At 38.4% G+C, this 17,062-nt stretch overlaps 1 protein-coding gene across 4 annotated transcripts in view; it reads left to right on the forward strand.

Moving 5' to 3' along the window:
• LOC108283567 overlaps positions 1–17,062 on the forward strand; it is a 68,865-nt gene that overhangs the window by 49,431 nt on the left and 2,372 nt on the right. For 2 of the 4 annotated variants that reach the window (XR_005195683.1, XR_001816891.2), the window contains one exon: positions 8,150–9,040. The exons of 1 other annotated variant lie outside the window; for it this stretch is intronic. The gene's annotated coding sequence lies outside the window, so the exon portion shown is untranslated. Of the gene's footprint in view, positions 1–8,149; positions 9,041–17,062 lie in introns of those variants that run through there. One more of the 4 variants, XR_005195684.1, reaches the window with a different exon arrangement.

Consider the following 17,062-nt stretch of genomic DNA (forward strand, 5'->3'; position numbering starts at 1 on the left):
AAAAAAAAAAAAAAAAATTCAAGTAGTTGGTATATTGTTCTTAGAATTTTCAGAAAGAAACAGAGCACACAGTTTAATGTGAATTTCAGTTAAAAAAAAAAGGGATTTGCTGTTTCTCTGAAATTCAGTTTTAACTGGGTGAACTAAATTGCTAACTCTGACATTTGTTCTTGTTCTGACCGATCCTCATTTATTAAGGCCTTAATAAATGAAGTTGAAGATCTGAAGACAAGTCTCCCTCAGTAAAGGAATTGGGAGAAATATGGATCTTCACTGTCTTGGTTGTTTTCACTGCACTTTAACACATTGAAACACCTGTATGGCATAAACAGCTGTTTTTCACATCCATTTCCTAGAAGAACAATTTCTGAGCTGCCAGTCTCAGTTGGACAAGCCATTTAAAATGCTTTGTAAGAAACTCAGTTACCTGTGGACAAGACCTTGGCTGTTTTTTTTTTTTTTTCCCTTTTTTTTTTTTATTGCATTTTAGGTTTTGGGGTACATGTGAAGAACATGCAAAATTGTTGCATAGGAACACACATGGCAGTGTGATTTGCTGCTGTTTTATGTTGCAAAGGGCTTCAGAGAAATTTGAGGTCTTAGGAATTGAGTGGGAAGAACAAAAGAAAACCCCAGGCGGGTGTTCTATGACACTGAGTGTCCTTCAGGCGGTTTCACAACAGAAAGTGCATTGTCCTCTCAAAGCTTTTTAATACCCCTTGATGGAGGTTTCAAGCGCGTACAGGCCTGTTTTAGCGAGGTTTCTTTTTTGGGTGTATCTGTTAGGGGTCATTACTGGTATTAAATATTGACCCACTTTTAATTTGCTTGGTGGATTTTCACACCAGATATCTAATGTTAAGCACTCTCCAAATCTGATGTTCTTTCCGGTTTTAAGATTTGACGCCGTCGTTAAGATCTAATCCAACCACGAATTTTACAGTTGTTGAATAACCGACGGACCCTTGAAGGGTCTTTTACCGCTCTGGACTCGAGTTGGTTAATCCCGCTGCAGATACGGGGCGTGGATGGGGGTGGTGGTGAGTGGTGTAACTGAGGAAGAGTCACTGGCACACTGCAACCAGGTCAGAAGTGTCAGCAGTCAGCCCTCCCTTCCCTGGGGAGTGGGGGAAGGGGGTGACCCCGCCCAGTGCAGAGGGAGGCGATTCTCCAGCAGATGGGCACTGGAGAGGCCATCCGCGGGGGGCAGGTCTGTCCAGAGAGCAGCCGGGTGACAACGCGACACTGAACGGCACTGCATCCGAGTAGGCACACTGCATAGACGAGACGAATCGTCCCCAGAGAGGGGAAGCGGTTGAGGAGAGGAGATTGCGTGGCCCGGAGCAGCCAGACCCAGTAAGCTGACTCCTTCCCGTATTCCACTTTAACCAAGCTGGCTTCCCAGGCATTGGCACAAATTCCCAGAGCGGAGTGTCTACATTGGCTCACAGTCAGCCAGTTAGAGCCGCCTCTGCGACCTCCTCCTCCTTCCCATCCTGAGGGCTCCGGCCTCGGCTCCCGGCTTCCTCCTCCGGGCTATCATTTACCACATCGGTAGCTGGAAAATAGCCCTCACTCAATCACCACGGTTGTAAATACGGCAAAACGAGCAAGGCACTCGCCTCAGGTCCAAAATTTAAGGGGGCACCAAGACAGTAATCAGCCCAGTGCTTTGTTCACCGAGGCCTTGGGGTCAATATGGATTTTGGAGTAGCTCAAAAGTGACAGCTTATGCAGCCACCTCAGGTTACAAAGCTTTGCCTTGGACAGGAGAAAGTGCAAGGGGAAGCTGCACTCCCTTAATTAGCATTTAGGAACCCCTTCAGTAATTGGATTGACTATAAAATCTTTAAAGGAACTACAAATAGCAGAGAACGGCTTTTGGAATTATTTTGCTAGAAGAGGGATGCTTCTGCGCTTGGACACGACTTGTTCCTCTCTAGCCTGCCATGTGTATTTGGTGGTATGTCAGTTCAGTCTGAAGTTGCAATGATCCAAGCACCTTTAATGAGTATCACACTCAATAACTTATAAAGCATCATTTATCTCCTAGTAAGTGACCACTGTTAGGTGCTGGCTAAAAGGGGTTTTCAATTCTCATCACCCGCTGGAGCCATTTTATGCTGATCTTTAATTGTTTGATGCCATTATAGTTAAGGAAGGTGACAAGAGGGGCAACTAGCTCCGGAGTAGGGGATGGGCTGGTTTTATTTATAAATATTTCTCTTTGTCTGATGCGGGCCACTGAAAAATGAGCTTAAGAGGAAGATCTGGAAACGATCTGGAGAAGATCAGGAAACTATTGTTCAAATCCATGTCCCTTTTCTTAAAATCTTTTAAAGTTTTGGGCGTGGCCAGCTCTTCAAAAGGAAGAAAAGGGAATTTGTCATAGCACTTGTGATCCCTGGCCTGCTAAAAAGAGTTTGCTTCCCTTGAGGAGGTATCAAGCCAAATTCTACTTAACCTGCAATGGGGAAAATGTGGGCAGAACGGTCATTGTGGGCATCGTCAAACGGGTATCACGGCAGATCACCTTAGCTTTTGCCTTTCTTATCGGCCTGGTTTAGCTGTTCCGTGCTGTAGCCAGCAGGGACCACTATTGCTAAATAGGATACTTTTTGAATGTTTTTGGTGGTGAATTTTCACAGCTGTTTAAAAAACTTCCATCCAGTAAGAAGTATGAACCATTTTCCACGAAATTTTAATGTGAAAAATAGATTATTATTAAAAACTAATGGATGCCTATTTTGTTGTTAACTCATTGAACTATAGAAAGTGAAGATGTTTCATAACAAAGATTAAAATAGCAAGAACAAAAAAGCAATGGGATAATAAATATCAGCATTATATCCCTAAATTGTTTAGAACATAAGTAGTTAGAGCTTTTGCTCATAGGGATGATATTTTAAATTTTCAAATAAAAAAATTAATTTGTGAATTTATATTATTCATTTGGAAGAATGAAAACTGGGATATGAATACTCATGTGATCTTACAATGTACAATTCAGTTCTCCACATAGATGTCTCCAGTAAAACATGCTCCTATGTGCAGTGGGAATTTAAAATTAAAAATGTAAAGATTTATAATTAAATACCATAAATAAAATAACAAAGTATGTGTACGATTCTGAGCAGGATTAGGATTAAAATCTGTTCGCTATGTTTAGGTAATATTTGTGGAAACTTAATGGAACAGTTGAATTGATAATTATTTATTTCTTACAGTTTTGATAGGAATATATGAAACAAAAAGAAAATTCATATTGTGGAAACTTAGACTCGTATTTTGTGTTAGAACCTATGAGCTCTTCCGGGTGTTTTATTTTAATATGGTTTTTGCTCATTGCTCTGCTACAGGTAGTATCATACATCTTTTCTAATGGTGGTGGCCGTTTTATTTAACCAGAAGTTTCTTGTGTTAGGTTTAATTACAAGAAAAAATCTTAACATCGTTAGTCTCAAGTATATCGTAATGGTTGAGTGTGGCATCTAGAGCAAGATTGTATAGCTGTACATGTTGGGCTTTGCTGCTTAATAAATGTGTGACCTTGGGCAGAGTATGTAACTTCTCTGAACCTCAATTTCCTCATCTATAAAATAATAATAATAATATCTATCGCATAGTATTGTATTAAATATTAAGTGAGTTGATATATGTAAAGCAGCTAGAACAGTGCCTGGCCCAGAAAAATCACTTTATGTTATTTACTTATCAGTTTTTCCATTATTGTTAATAATATTTTTAATTTGAACATGATGTATTAATTTCCCCTTAGCTTATTGTTTAGGTCTAGAGCTGCTTAGATTCATTTGCATATACTATTGCTTATTTAATTCTAAATAAGTGGTTCTATACACATTTAGTAACTTGTGCCTCTTAAACACTGGTTATGCAAGAGAACTCTTGAATAATTTCATAAAGTAACTTTTGTCCCTTACTCAGAGTAGAATATTTTGAAGACATCTTTTCTCTGAAGTTTTTAGACAAGCTACAAACTAGTTTGTATTAGTCAGAGTTCTCTAGAGAGACAGAACCAATGGGATAGCTAGCTAGATAGCTAGATAGACGGATGAGAGGGGATTTATTAGACGAATTTGCTCGCGTGGAGGATGAGAAGTCCAAGATTGAGGGACTGACAATTGGTGAGGGCTTTCTTGCTGTGTCATCTCATGGCAAAAGAGAGAGAGAGGCCAAACTTGTCCTTTTGTAAGGAATCCACTCCCATGAAAATGGCATTAATCTGTTCATGACAGTGGAGCCTAATCGCCTCTTGAAGATCCACCTCTTTTATGAACTTTCACTCTTTTTGCCCAGGCTGGAGTACAATGGCATGATCTTGGCTCACTGCAACCTCCGCCTCCTAGGTTCAGGCAATTCTGCTGCCTCATCCTCCTGAGTAGCTGGGATTATAGGCATGTGTCATCATGCCTGGCTAATTTTGTATTTTTAATAGAGATGGGGTTTCTCCATGTTGGTCAAACTGGTCTTGAACTCCCAACCTCAGGTGATCCACCCGCCTTGGCTTCCCAAAGTGCCGGGATTATAGTCGTGAGCTACAGCGCCTGGCCAAAGATCCCACCTCTTAATATTGTTACAGTGGTGATTACATTTTAACATAACTTTTGGAGGAGACAAACATTCGAACCATAACACAGATCCATGACAGAATTTTCACATGCACCAGAATGTGAATGACAGCTACTTGGCCGACATTTTAAGGGAAAACAGCTTAGTTTAATGTAAAACACATGGGTATTGGAGTTTGGAGCTTGGCTGCTAGCTATGTGACCTTGGGCATGCCACATGTCATCTTTGAGCTTCTGCTTCTTCAAATACAAGGCTATTGTAAGGTCAAAATATGATCCAGTTATAAAGGGTTTGCCACATACTGAGGGCTCACATCAGACCATGTTAGTTCCATTTCCTTGACCTTACTCCCTTCCTCCTTTGATAATGCTTCATTCAAAATATAAATTGAAGACTTCAGGAACAGAAAGGAAATGAAATGTTAAGATAATTTGACTGTAACTAAAGGGTTAGTGTTAACACATCCATTCTGTACCTATGCAATAGAAGTGCAATAGTAATCTTAGAAGCTGTGAAAGATCACTGCTGCTTCTCTCTGGGCCTCTGAATGAATCAATGATGCAGTATATATAATATTCTCAAACATTATATATGAATATTATATATATTTCATATTAGTGTATGTATATATTAGTGTATATATTAGTATATATAGTACATATATTTGTACTAATATGCATGCACAAATATATGTAAGTATAAGACGTGGTTACTGTCTCTAAGGTGTCATGTCTTTCTGATGATGATTTAATAGAATAAATTGGACTTGAGTTGGATGATCAGATTCCATATGTAGGGGGGAAAGAGGAGGTATTCCAGCCAGAGGGAATGGTGTGAGCAGAGGCACAAATGTGATTTTGGTCAGGAGCCAATGAGTAAACTAGTCTTTCCAGAGAGCCTTTCTTGGGGAAGGTGAATTGTAGTGCCCCCAAATGCAGGAAGCAAGGATTAGGACAAGGTCACTGATGGTCAGTTCAAGGAGTTTGGAATGTGTCCTGTAGGTACTGGGAAGCCACTGAAGGCTTGTTGAGTAAGCACAACACAGCAGAGGTGCTGATTTGGAAATAAAAAGCTAGTGGCTATGAGGGTGGACTTGGTTATAGCAAAATCAGTCAAGAAACTATTGTAATAGTCTGGGGCCAGATCATGGAGGGCCTCATAGGCCCCAATCATTCCTTCATCTACATTTGTTTCAGCTTTTACATCTTTCTAGACCAGTCCTTTTATGTTTGACAGACGTCTTCCATTTCAGTCTTAGATTCTGTCTTCTATTTGCAAGTGGTAATTCTATAATCCCATTTGATTTCCATAGCATCTAATGAAATTCATTTTTTCTCCCCGGCATGAAAGCAAATTTTCCATACATTTTGTGTGCTGCAACCTAGTAACAAGGAAGAATAGGTCAGATTAATCCTAAATATCTGCTTTTTTATTCATTGCAAACATAAACCCTTTCGTTAATATCAAGACAGCTAAAAAACTCCACCTCATCTAAGAAATCTGGCATCTGAAGCCCTTTACATTTGCCTCAACAAATCTTTTCCAGTTTTATTTTTACTGCCCACTTCAACTATCCTTTGTTTCAGCTTCATCTCTAATCTAATTCCATTGTACCCAGCGATTTTGTGCCCCTGCCTTTGTCCCTTCCACCTGCTTGCTTTCTTCTCCACACCCTAAAAATTCTACCCATTCGTCAAGGTCCCATTCAAATGCTACTCCTTTTGAGAGTGTTGCATGCTGGCCTTACTTTCTGTATGGTACACATTTGTGCTGTAAAATGAGGACCTATTCCATTCCAGTTACTGTCAAGGCATTCCCAAATGATTAAAACACAGGGAAACAGATGGCACTATAGTGAAATAACCTAAGTGTTGTAATCAGAGTAAGCATTGGAGGAAGGCTCTGAGAGTTTCCATCATCAATTCAGTGCCAGCAAGAGGGATCAGGGAAAAGTTCCTCAAGAGGTGGTATCAGAGGCGCTTGAACTGGAGTGACTCCATCTTGAATAGGAGCTGGGTGAGATAAGGCTGAGACCTACTGGGCTGTAATCCCAAGAGGTGAAGGCATTCTTAGTCAGAGGATCAGCTAGGAAGTCAGCACAAGATACAGGTCACAAAGACCTTGCTGATAAAACAGCATGTGATAAAGAAGCTGGCCAGAACTCACCAAGACCAAGATGGCAATGAAAGTGACCTTTGGTCATATCACTGCTCATTATATGCTAATTATAATGCCCACCTACCAAGCACCTGGATTTAAAAGTTGGTAACAATTTAGCCAGACATGGTGGCTCATGCCTGTAATCCCAACTGCTCCAGAGGCTGAGGTGGTCGCAGTGAGCCAAGATTGCGCCACTGCATGCCAGCCTGGGCAACACAGTGAGACTCCATCTCAAAACACTAACATAAAAATTGTCAACATTTTTTCATAACGTAAATTACTGATAACATAATATATGTATTTGCTTCAGCTCCTCCCCCAGCAGAACATATATTTACTTATATTACCACAGTTCCATTACTGCACCCAGTAGAATCAACAGCAGTTACCTAATGTCATCTAACAGCCTACTAATGTTCAGATTTCTTCAGTTCTTCCAAAACTATGATTATTAATTTATTAATTATTAGTGAAGCATTATCAGAAGATCTGAGATCTGAGAACTTGGTACGGTTGCTCAGTTGATATGAGTCATAGTATGGATTGGTAGAAGAACAAAACTTAAGCCAGCAAAATAGATAGTAACTATTATTAGAAAACACTTTCCTCTCTAAGCTTCACAACCCATAGAACCTGAGGGATCAGCTAGGAATAGCTTGAGCCCTCAACCTGGTAACCTAGGAGTTATGACACTACCAGAACCTCTCAGGTTCTAGAGAGGAGAAAGACCATTGAAAGATAACTCCAGACACTTGTGGATGGATAGTCAGTTTTTTATTCCAACACCATTTTTTGAGTAGCCCATTCTTCCTTTAATACCTTGAAATACTACCAGAGAACCATAAAAATACTAGGAATAAGTGAACATATTTGTATTATCTTACTGGGGGGAAGGCTTTTCAAAGCAAGGCAGAAACAGTTGACTACATAAATATTTGAAGCATCTTTTTGGCAAAAGACAAAATAAAATTCAAAAGTAAATGACATGCTTGGAGAAAATATTTGCAATATAGACAGGATTAAAAATAAGTTCTCTAAAATGTTAACAGTACCTACAAATCAGTAAGAAAAAAATTATAACATGGAAAAAGGACAGAACAAGTATTTAAAGAGGAAAGATGATTAAAAAATGAATTAAAACAAACATTAGACAGCTTGTTATTTACCTTCTAATTGATACAAGTCACAAATGTTGATTATGTGTCATGTTCGTGAGTACAAGAGAGGAAAGAACTCTCAATTGCTTTTAGCATACAAATAGGCACAACGTTTGTAAGGGCAATTTGGCATATATTTTTATTACTCCAATTTCTGTCTTTCTCACTAGCTCCTAAGCTACTCATTTAGACTGCCTCTGTTCCTGACCTCATTTCTTATTTTTGTGTTTGCTTTTTCCTAGATGGTGTGCTTCTCACCTCAGCCTGGTAGCCTGTCCTTGACTCCTGAGTTCCACAATCACTTCACAACTGCAAGTCATTCTCATACAAAATTTGAGTTTACCTAAGTCTGCGCATTTGAGAGTTTTGGAATGATATGCCAGTTCAAGTCACCGTCATGTTTCTTGCTGTCTCCTGGGAGAAGACCAACATTTGGGTTACGTGTTTCTACCCTTGTTCTTCTGCTTGTTATTGTTGCCTCTGCAGCCATTGGTGACCCACGTGTTATCATACAAAAACTGGTTAGCCTTTTATTTGTCTTGTGGATTTTATCATTTGGTTCTTAAGTATTACAAATTAATACTGTGTACTTCTCAGTGATATAGAACTTTCAGTCATTGTAAATTTGCATGAGTTAGGGTGAGAATGGGTGCAAGCAAAAGAACAAAAAGAGGGATGATAGAAATGCAAGAAGGGCAAAGATGGTAAGAAAGGTTATGTTAATAGCGAACACAATGAAAGTTCTTTAAATGCTTGATAATAGTGAAAGCAACACTTCCTAGGGCATATTTTTGGTGTTAATGAACCTGCACATCATATAATAAAGAAAAATGAGAAAGCAGTTGGGGCCAGTGAATCGGGCACAGCAGAATAAATGAGAAAATCATACATATCTCAAAATCTCACAGAGAAAATATAAAGAGATTTGTACTTGTGGCTTCTAAAACAGAGAAGGTTGAATAGGTCTCTTTCTGTATGTAAAATCTGCCAGTGAGCATCACAAAAATGCAAATTTAAATTTCAATCTGAATGGAAAGTTATAAACATTCATTGCAAGTAATGAGTGGTTGGGTAGGTTTAAGAAATGCAAGGTAGGTGGATCACTTGAGGTCAGGAGTTCGCAACCAGCCTGGCCAACATGGTGAAACATTGTCTCTACTAAAAATACAAAAACGATCTGGGCATGGGGGAGGGCGTCTGTAGTCCCAGCTACTCTGGAGGCTGAGGCAGGAGAATCGCTTGAACCCAGGAGGTAGAGGTTGCAGTGAGCCAAGATCGTGCCATTGCACTCCAGCCTGGGTGACAAGAGTGAAACTCCGTCTCAAAAAAANAAAAAAAAAAAAACAAATTCTGTTTCCTGTAATGAAAAGAAGTGGAGATGTGGCTGGCAGAGGAAGCAGATTATGAAGTTGCCAAAGAGTATCATGAATACCTGAAGAAGATGATTGAGGAAAATGGCAATTTGCCTGAGCAGGTTGTCAGTGCTGCTGAAACTCTGGAAGCAAAGACTTACCTGCACATCTATTGCAAAACATGAGAAAAGGACTGAGGCTTCAGCCTGGAAAAGACAAGCTCAAAGTTCTGCTTTGTTCCAGTGCTTTCTGATTAAACCCATGTTGCTTTGCAGATGCCAAAATTATTACCTTCTTTAAAGAGAAAGCCAGAAACACTTTTTTTGTCTACATGAAGAGAAACCATAAAATATGGATCACTGAGAAACTCTTTTTGAACTGGTCTTCGAAGTGTTTTTTTCTTAGGTTAAATAATATTTAAATGAATAAAAACATCTTGACTTCACAGTGTTGCTGATTCTGGACACTGCTCCTAGAGACAAAAATGCAGTTGTAAATGCTGCTCCTTATGTTGAAGTCATCTCCATTACCCCAGTACGATTGTACTCCTTCAACTCATGCATCTGAGAGTGCTAAAATAGTTGGTGATGTACTATACTCAGCATGTATTTTGACTACCTGCAGATCTTATCAGAGACACCAGAACTTTACCATGAAAGTAGCTTGGCAAAATTTCTCCATTTGTAATGCTTTCACAAGTGTAGAAGAATCAGTGAGACAAATAAAACAATTAACATTTCATGAAGCCTGGCAGAAATTTTGGAATGAGATTGTGACTGACTCAGAAGGCTTCCTTCCTGTGGTAGAAGAAATGGAAAATACTGTAATATCTGCAAAGCATTTGAGTAGAGAAGGCCTTGAAGACATTGAGCTAAGTGACATTACTGAATTGTTAGACTCTGACCTTCAAAACATAGTTGAGAACTATTTTGGAGGTGTGATCACATCAAAAGGTAATAAAAGAAGCCAGCATAGGTTAACATCCAGAACTCTAAGAATGTTCAAGTATCTATTCCACAAATGAAATTGAAACAATGATTCAAAAGAAAGAGATTCTTTGGTGGACTACATATTGACTCTCAGGTAAGGCTTATAAGATTACTCACAATCCTATAAAGCAGTAATAATAAACCTCTAAACAAACACCAATAAGTCTTTTCTCTCTGCTCGCTTGACAGGGGAGAAGAGGTTGGACAATTAGGCCATGTCATTAAAACCCGTTCTGCAAACAGGAAGTAGAAATGTCACACACAAGTTGAACCTTGGGATTCAGACTCTGATGGCTCCGTTGATGTGATGATTCGTGTGCTGGGGATGAAAGAAGAGAAGAAGACTGAGCTTACATCTCTTCAGATGAAATGCAGTTTTCTCTATTCTTTCCCTGTTACTAGTGTTATGACCAAGCATTTTCACTGATACATTATCATCTTCATCTTGAAGTCACAAAGGAAATTCATTGCCTGATATCCACTATTGCTAATATAAAATATCATTGATATTTATTTTGTTTTATTTTGGTGAACACGCTAATTGGGCTTTCATAATACTCACATCCCTGCCCCATTTTTTCCAAAAAGGTCTTAAATTCCTCCTACACCGTTATTATGAGAGTTTCAGGAACTCAACTATAGCAGTTAAGGAGAGAGCTACTACTCTACTTGGCGGGATAATTTGATTTTGTACTCTTGACCTGAAATTTGCTTTAATTCTGATTAAGGCTAACTTGTGATCTCACCAGAAAGGACTAGTTTGGTATAAGTTAAGATCATTTGTTTTGCAGCAATTATATATGTTAGCTGTTGGCTGATCCTGAAAGGCAGTATGTTTATGTTAAATTTCCAGATTTCCTTTGATACCTAATCAAGGAGAAACAGCTGCTAGTGTTCATTTTCATAGCTCCTCTCTGTTTTCATATCTGGCCTCCCCAGTGATTTGAAGAGTTAAATATTCTCCAGAAAATGGATGTTGTTACTTCCTGTTCTCTGAAGGTGATGGAGACTTCATTCTCAGATTGTTTTTAAATATCCTCTGTAATTCCATGTATTTACTTTATTCAATTCAATTATTTTACAGAAGTTATTGGTATGGTTGTTTTAATTTTGGATGTTTGGAATTTTCCAGGCAAATTTAACAGAGGGAAAAAAATCACAAAGTCAGAAATATGATGCTGATATCTTGTTCTAAGAATTTTGGGCAAAGACATATGATGAACCTGCCTGTTGTTTTGGCTGCTTGTACACATTCCCAACTGATGTCCATTTTGAACTCAGTTGGACAGTTATTCTGGGGAATAGAAAGGAAGTCCACATAACATTGCTGTTGTTTCTGTCTTAATTGCTATTTGTGCCAGATTCACAGCACTGGCATCATCATTATATCTGATAATGATGCACAGAAAACCTGAATAGAGAAAAGAAGAAAGATAATTCATTGGCATGTGCTTGCCAGAAAGAGACTTCATGTAACTTGAGACAGCATAAAAACAACCTGGAATGATGAAATTTATGTACAGTAATGAGAAAAAATGTTGTAAACAGCAATGTGAAAAACTGACACCAGAGAATAAATTGAATTTGGTTTTGTAGGAAGCAGGAAACGAGCCCACTCAATGTGAGATTTGGAGTGAGGGAGTCCAGTAATTTTCTCCCCAGTCTGTGAACTATATGTGAGTTTGATATTTTCAAGGAAAATGAAAAAAATGTCTAAAAGGTCTTCTGCACAGCAAAAGAAACTGGCATCAGAATGAACAGGATACCTAAAAAATAGTAGAAAATTTTTGTAATCTACCCATCTGACAAAGGTCTAATATCCAGAATGTACAAGGAACTTAAATTTATAAGAAAAAAACAATCCCATCAAAAAGTGTGCAAAGGATATGAACAGACACTTCTCAAAAAAAGACACTTCTGCGGCCAACAAATATTTTTAAAAGTTCATCACTGATCATTAGAGAAATGCTAATCAAAACCACAATGAGACACCAGACCAGGGTCCAGTGTGAAGAGCTCCTCATCCTGGGAAATGGGGTGTGGCCAGAAAGGTGGCTGCCCCCTCATCTGTCACCCAACGTTAGTGGAAAACCTGGCGCTAAACCGTTCCTAGACTACCTGCTTCTGGGTCAGGGTTTCATGAGTAACAGAGTAGCTTCCTCACTGCGATCTATTGAAAGTGAGCCCTCAGACACAAGGGTTTGTCCAGGGGCGTGCTCAGGGCCAGGGGCCGGGTGCGTCCAGTACCGTCAGTTCCTCTTCCTTCTTTCCTCATGCCACCCCAGGGGGCCTTGTTACTCTGGCGGTCGTGTACCCACCTGCTCCAGATGTGTCCTATGTTGGCTCATGCATGCCTGCCATGTGTTAGGCCAGTCAGAATGAGGCTTATTAACAAGTCAGGAAACAATAGATGCTGGCGAGGCTGTGGAGGAGTAGGAATGTTCTTACACTGTTGATGGGAGTGCAAATTAGTTTAACAATTATTGAAGACAGTGTGGTGATTCCTCAAGGATCTAGACCCAGAGGTATTGACCCAGCAATCCATTACTGGGTATATACTGAAAGGATTGTAAAACATTCTACTATAAAGTCACATGCACACTTATGTTTATTGTGGCACTGTTCACAATAGCAAAGACTTGGAATCAACCCAAATGCCCATCAGTGATAGGCTGGATAAAGAAAATGTGGCACATGTATACCATGGAATGCCATGCAGCCATAAAAAAGAATTGAGATCATACCCTTTGTAGGTACGTGGATGAAGCTGGAAGCCATCATTCTCAGCAAACTAACATAGGAACAGAAAACCAAACACATGTTCTCACTTATAAGTGGGAGTTAAACAATGAGAACACATGGGCACGAGAAGGGGAACAACACACACCAGGGCCTGCTGGGGAATGGGAGGAAGGGGAGGGAGAGCATTAGGACAAATACCTAATGCATGTGGGGCTTAGAACCTGGATGATGGAGTGATGGATGCAGCAAACCACCATGGCACATGTATACCTATATAACAAACCTGCACATTCTGCACATGTATCCTGGAACTTAAAGTGAAATAATTTGAAAAAGGGCTTGCTTGCATGGTTATGGTTGAGATGACAGATATTCTTCAACATGCTCAAATGAGGAAGATGAAGGTTGAAAACCCATTGTAGGATATTGTGGATCTAGTAATTTGCCACAGTTCCAGGAGAGCTTATACTCTTGATCTAAACCACAGTTGTTCTCAACACTGACTGTATATCAGAGTAATGACAGAAAGCTCTGAAAAATATAAATTTCAAGGAACTGCACACAGATGTGCTCAATCAGGGATAGGGCCAGAATCTGTATATTTCAAAAGTTCCTCCAGTGTTTCTTTATGTAGCCATGGCTTGCAAACTGTTTTAAATCTAAAGAAAATTATGATAGAAAATATAAATGGTAGTGGGTCCAGAAACTAGGAAACCTTGATTCAAAGTGTTTGTTCTGCCACTAGTTCAATGAGTGGTCTTATTCAATTCACTCCTGTCTTTCCTTGTCTTTCAAGTGAGAGGATAAGACCACTTGGTGTCCAAAGTCTTTCTATTCTAACATTACTTTGAGAGAAAGCTGCATCAACGTCAGTGGTTGATTTTCAGAATACCTAAACTTTTTCATAGAGACCAAGGTAAAGAGGAGTATTATTGCATTACGTAATTGTGCTCCTGGTTCACATTTTACCATGTTTTAGTTCCCCCCAGAAAATAAAGTAGGGCATAATGCCATAGAAACAAGGCAATAGAAGCATCAATTGTCTTAAAGGAAAGAGAGGAAGTACCAACTGGGAATTTCTTTTTCTGTGATAATTGCTTTTTTTTTTCCTCTGGGTTATAGGGTTTAGGAAAAATAATGCACAGATATTGTGTGTAAAATGCTTTAATATTTTGTATCTATTGTTTCCATAAACCAAAGCAGAGAACTCTCTATGGTGAATTCTTTGTTTTCATAGATCATTTTCTTATTCTTAATCATGTATACAGGTAAATATTTTTAAGTGAATGATATTTTCATTAGTATGATCAGTGGCTCTATATGACTTTAAATAATTAGCTGTTTTGATAATTTTACCATTTATTGAGATTACTACCTTGGCAATATTTTTTTCGTTTAGTTTGACCAGAATTAGAGAAATAAAAGTTTAAATTGGATTACATCAACTAGAAACTCTTAATATAAGTGATGAGAAATTGACTATTATATGATTTTAGTTGTCAAAGGACTTTGGCTTGATATATGGAAACATTTGTCTAGGTCCCAGGTCATTTGAAATAAAATATTGGGATAAATTTAATTATTGTTTAAGATAATATCCAGTTAAAACAACCTAGGAAGTATCACTGATGAGAGTAAAAGAACATTTTACTGTGTTTGAGTTCAACAAGTCCGTAAAACTTGTAGGAGGACCTGAAAGTTTGGTATAAGCTAAAGGTAGAAATAGAAGTTAATGACAACACTGCCATGTAAATGGGCATTTTTTTTCTTCTTAAAGAATAGTCTCCCAGATATAAAAGCTGAAGTTTCTTTTAGTATGTTTTATGCACAGTTTGAGTGGAGAGAATCTGTTGTCAACGGTTTGGGTAAATTCTTGAGTTAAATATTATAAGGTGCATGGAAATTTATTTCTTTATAAACATATTTAACCATTGCTACAAAAAGAAAAAAAGGGGGCGGGTGAGGAGAAAGGGCAGCCCAGGCTGATGAAATATAAAGAATATGTTAGGAAACTTGTATTACATTTAAAACAAACTTTTTGATTAAAATCTTTTAAGTTCAAGATGCAGAGAAAGCTCTTTAAATTACGCATTTGGATTACATAGCTTCTACCACCTAAATGCCAATAAAGGGTTTTGACAGTACATACAGTCTAAAAGCTTGTGTGAGCAATGTTTATGATGTGAAATGCATTGATCGCTGAACTCTACATAGTATCACTACCTTTTAATGGCCTTTGAAGTCAATATGTTATGGTTAAGAACTCAGAAATAAATATGATATGCTATGAACAGAGTATATATATTACTGGGCAGCCTAAAATCAAATAGAAAATAGATGAAAGAATAAGTATTAGCACAAATGACAAATATTGAGAAATTAAGTACGAATCTATTGTGTTTGAGACATTGCAGCTTCATCTTTCTTGCATTGCCACATAAAGCCAAAGACATAATTAACTCATCTTTGCAAACACCTAGAGTTGGTTCTTGAGTACTTGGCGGTGGTATGGTGAGTGTCACAATAAGAAAATGGGACTTAAAGTGAGGGCTTTGCCACTGTCTTCTTGTTTGCTCTGGGCTGGACTCCCTCTTTTTGGGTGAGTTGTGCTTAGTCCTGGTGGTATAACCCTTGGGTTACTGGGTTGTGTAGAATGAGCACAGAGCCATGGCTTTGTAATCACACAGATCTGCTTTGAAATCCTGCTCCTACCAATTACCAGCTTTGTGACTGTGGGCATATTTCTTAACCATTCCAGACTCAGTTTCTGATCTGTAAAATGGGGTCAAAAATACCTGCATTATAAGATTGTTATAAGATTATATGAAATGCTTAGTACAGTGCCTGGCACATAGTAAACACTCAATAAATTGTTATTATTATTATTATAACATGAATAAGCATTATGCAACTAGAATATGAATTTGTATCTATCTTTGCAACATTTTAATTTTTCGATAGTTAATTTCCCTCAAATTAAGGTATGCATGATGGTTTTAAGATGAGAGAAGGAAGTTTAAAAATGAGTTTTAGTATTTATTTTTGTTTGCTGATGAGGGATACCTGAATCAATAATTTCCTTGTCTGTAAGTTACTCCCTGATCTGCAGTGATTCTTTATTCTATTATGTGGTTATTACTGCATGACATTTATTTGTGTGGTGACTAGAGGTAATCACAGTTTTGGACACGGATATGTTCCTATTCTCTAGAAAATAATCCATCCTCTTGTTTCCACTTTAAAGAAAATTAAGTAACTGTGATATGGATAAAGATAAAGCTAAATAGGACCTGCTTTGCGTGACCACCAAGCTATTAGCTCAGCTGCCTTTTGATAGAATTTGTGTAAGTCTACATAATCTTAGTAGGGAAGGAAAATTCCTCACATCTGGCTTCTGAACGGCTTTGTATTTCATGTATTCTATGATGACATTCAAGAAGCTTAAAATAATGGTATTCAGAATGCTAAGTATTCATCATAACTCTGATGCTGTGTCTCTTGAGTGATGGAAATGTCACTGCCTTAATTCTAGCCCCCACTACCACTTACCTGCATAACTATATTAGCCTCACATCCCAACCCTTCAAGTGTTTTAGCTTGGAGTATTAGGTGTTCTACTATATATATCTAGTAGTCTTTGCTGTTCAGCACCTTGCTGCTCAACTGACTTTCCTTATGTATAGTTCTGCTTCCAATACCTCTTTGTTCAAAGATGTTTAATGACCACCCATTGTTTACATATTCCCCTGCTTGACCTTTAAATCATGCACGGCCCAGTTCCAGTGTACTTTCCCAGTTTTGTATGCCAATGTTCTCTTTCATGTAATGTATGTGATAGTTCCCAACTTCCTCAGCCTCATCTAAGTACTAAGGGCCTTCAGCCCATCATAGCTCAACTCTCATCCCTTAAGCTCATCACTTAAGCTCTTTGTCACTTAAGAAATTGCATGTATTACCTGAAGCCAGGGTGCCTAAGAAGAGTCTACCAAGCTATAATCTTTTGCCTTTTCCCCTCCGTATATGTCCAGTTTGTAGGGATGGGTTTCTCTATTTTTTTTTTTTTTTTTTTTTT

This window comes from Cebus imitator, unplaced genomic scaffold (genome assembly GCF_001604975.1).
Source record: "Cebus imitator isolate Cc_AM_T3 unplaced genomic scaffold, Cebus_imitator-1.0 Scaffold262, whole genome shotgun sequence".
Classification (NCBI taxonomy): Eukaryota; Metazoa; Chordata; class Mammalia; order Primates; family Cebidae; genus Cebus; species Cebus imitator.